The sequence below is a fragment of the Rhinoraja longicauda genome, unplaced genomic scaffold (genome assembly GCF_053455715.1).
Source record: "Rhinoraja longicauda isolate Sanriku21f unplaced genomic scaffold, sRhiLon1.1 Scf000084, whole genome shotgun sequence".
NCBI classification, from domain to species: domain Eukaryota; kingdom Metazoa; phylum Chordata; class Chondrichthyes; order Rajiformes; family Arhynchobatidae; genus Rhinoraja; species Rhinoraja longicauda.
In genome coordinates this window covers 63,291-66,597 of record NW_027601302.1, presented here as the reverse complement: position 1 = coordinate 66,597, position 3,307 = coordinate 63,291, and positions in this window count along the sequence as shown.

The window sequence follows — 3,307 nt, the reverse complement described above, 5'->3', positions numbered from 1 at the left end:
GGGACACCCCAGACATCGAGCTGCAGGTTTTCATCATGTCTATGCCGTCCTTCTGACCAAGGGAGAGATGATGCACCATTTTTTCACACGTGTCACAGCTTGTTAAACCCAGCTCTTCAGATAGTGCTACATTGTGGACACAAGGGAGACATTCACGTGAGACAGGGTTTGGACTTCATGGTAGACAGGGAGACATTCACGTTAGACAGGGTTCAGCCTTTATGTTAGACAGGGAGACATTCATATTAGACAGGGTTTGGACTTTATGTTAGACAGGGAGACATTCACGTTAGACAGGGTTCAGCCTTTATGTTAGACAGGGAGACATTCACGTGAGACAGGGTTCAGCCTTTATGTTAGACAGGGAGACACTCACGTTAGACAAGGTTCAGCCTTATGTTAGACAGGGAGACATTCACGTTAGGCAAGGTTCAGACTTTATGTTAGACAGGGAGACATTCACGTTAGGCAGGGTTCAGCCTTTATGTTAGACAGGGAGACATTCACGTTAGGCAGGGTTCAGTCTTTATGTTAGACAGGGAGACATTCACGTTAGACAGGGTTCAGCCTTTATGTTAGACAGGGAGACACTCACGTTAGGCAGGGTTCAGACTTTATGTTAGACAGGGAGACACTCATGTTAGACAGGGTTCAGACTTTATCAGCAGGCTTTTCCAGGCAGAGATCGTTCTTTTTATTACATTACTGCAACATTGGATAAATCCCATCACAAAAACACAAATGGCACCAATGTTGTAAAAAAAACCCAACCCAAACAGATGGTGTAACTCGTTGGTCAGGCAGCAACTGTGCAGGGAAATGTCTAAATGACCTTTGGGGTCAGGACCCCTATCCAGTGTGAAGGGTCACAACCAACGGATCATCTGTCCATTTCCATGCACAGAGCATGGTTACAAGGTGTGAGGGACAAAGTTTAAAGGGACAACTTTTTTTCCACAGAAGGTGGCGAGTGCTTAGAAGACACTGCCAGGAGTGATAGTCGAAGCAGATACAATCGCAGTGTTTATGAGACTTTTGGATAGGCCCATGGATATGTAGGGAATGGACAGGTGTGGATTATGTCCACGTAGATAAGAGATGGTCTTGGCATCATGTCTGGCACAAGCTTGGTGGGCCGAAAGGGCTGCTCCTCTACAGGACTGTTCTATGTGGCAGTGAATAGAACATCACAAGATTTAAGTTAACTGTAGAAAAGGAACAATTTCAAGCAAACATAATTGGACAGAGATTAATTTCAACAGATTGCGAGAGACTCTGGTTCCCGGGTTAAATTGAGAGGTAAATATGTAGCAGATTAAGCCTCCTTATGGAAGCAAAGGTTCAGGTTCAGATGAGGCACTTATCACATTAGGAACCAGAAGCAACAACGAGGTTCAGAGCTCCTTGGATGATGAAAGACTCAGGAAATTATTGCAAAAGAAAAAGGTTGCTTATGAGAAGTGTCAGTTGCAAAAACTAAGGAAAAACAAGTTTATTTCAAAATAGTCAGAATGAAAACTTGAGGCAAAAGAATATGCAAGGAAAGATTAGCTGCAAATGCATATGGGAATCTGAAGGCATTCTAATGAGTACATGCCTACAGAAAATTCCTAGAGGGACAGAGTGTATTAAAGAAAAGAATGGGAGTTTAGTCTGTCCAGGTTAGATGTGCACGTTGTATCAGTCTTCACCAGGAATATAAACACTTGCAGAGTAATAGTGACACTGGTTGTGTTAAAAGTCAGCAACTTGGTGGGAGTAGAGAAACTGCCTGAAGACACATCACCAGGACTGGATGAGGCATGTCCTGGGGTTGTAGGGAAAGAATGGGAGGAAATCACAAGGACTCAGCCATAATCCAATGTTCTTTGGATAGTGGGGGGGGGGGGGGGAGAGGGAGGGGGTCAGAGGACTGGAGGGTGGCAAATGTTAGTCCTTTGAAGAGAGGATTGGATAAATATATGGGAAGCAAAAAGTCACAACACTACAGAGGAAAGTCTGAGTGACTGCAACAAGGGAATGGTTCTGTTAGAGAGCTGACAAGGATATGATGGGCCAAACAGCCTTGTCCGTGCTGTAACCATCATGTGATTCTATGAGATTAAGCCAAATGCACTGCGTTTCCTAGATTTCTCACTCTCCTTTCTCTCCGGGAGGCACAGTGGCGCAGCGGTAGAGTTGTTGCCTCACAGCTCCAGAGACCCGGGTTTGATCCTGACGAGGGGTGATGTCTATGGAGTTTGTTTGTTCTCCCCGTGACCTGCGTGGATCCCCGTGACTTTCTTCAGGATCTCTGGTTTCCACCCACACTCGAAAGACATACAGGTTTGTAGGCTAATTGGCTTGGTAAAATTGTAAATTGTCCCTGGTGTGTAGGAATCGCTGGTTGGCACACACTCGGTGGGCTAAAGGGCCTGTTTCCAAACTATTTCTAAACGAAACTATGCTAGAAATGCGATATTGGTGTTTCAGACATCCTGGAGCCAGTATCTCAATCCAGTCACTGAAAGTGCTTTGGAGCACATGCAGAAGAGATTTACTAGGTTGCAAGACATAATGCTGGAGTGACTCTGCGGGACAGGCAGCATCTCTGGAGAGAAGGAATGGGTGACATTTTGGGTCAAGACTATTCTTCAGACAGTTTACCAGGACGCTGTCAGGTTAAGAGGGTATTAGCTACAAGGCGAGGTTGGACAAACTGGAATTGTTTTCTGAAACATCAGAGGCTGAGAATATAAAATTATAAGAGCTACAGACAAGATATTTAGTTATAATCATTATTCCATGGTGGAAATATTAAATACTAGAGTGCTTAACTGCAAGCAGAAGCAAGAGGGAAGAATCACAGACCAGGTAATTCAAAGGAGCAGAATTAGGCCATTCGGCCCATCGAGTCTACTTTGCCATTCAACCATGGCTGATCTAACTTTGCCTCTCAACCCCATTCTCCTGCCTTCTCCTTATAACTCTTGACACTCTTACAAGAATCTGTCATTCTCGGCCTTAAAAATATCCATTGGCTTGGCCTCTACAGCCGTGTGGGGCAAGATCAGAGAAAACACAATGATAGCAAGAGCAGGGAGTCTCATTGGCAGAGTCAGTATTACTGGAACCCATGATGGGCGTGAGATAGTAGTTGTCCAAGTCACACTGAAACCAGGAATGATCCAAATATAGAATAATAATAATAATAATAATAATATTCATTTATTGTCATTGCAACGAGTACAACGAAATTAAAAAATAGCCAATCCTGACGGTGCGTACAAACATATATGCAATAAATGCAAAAACAAATAAATACAAT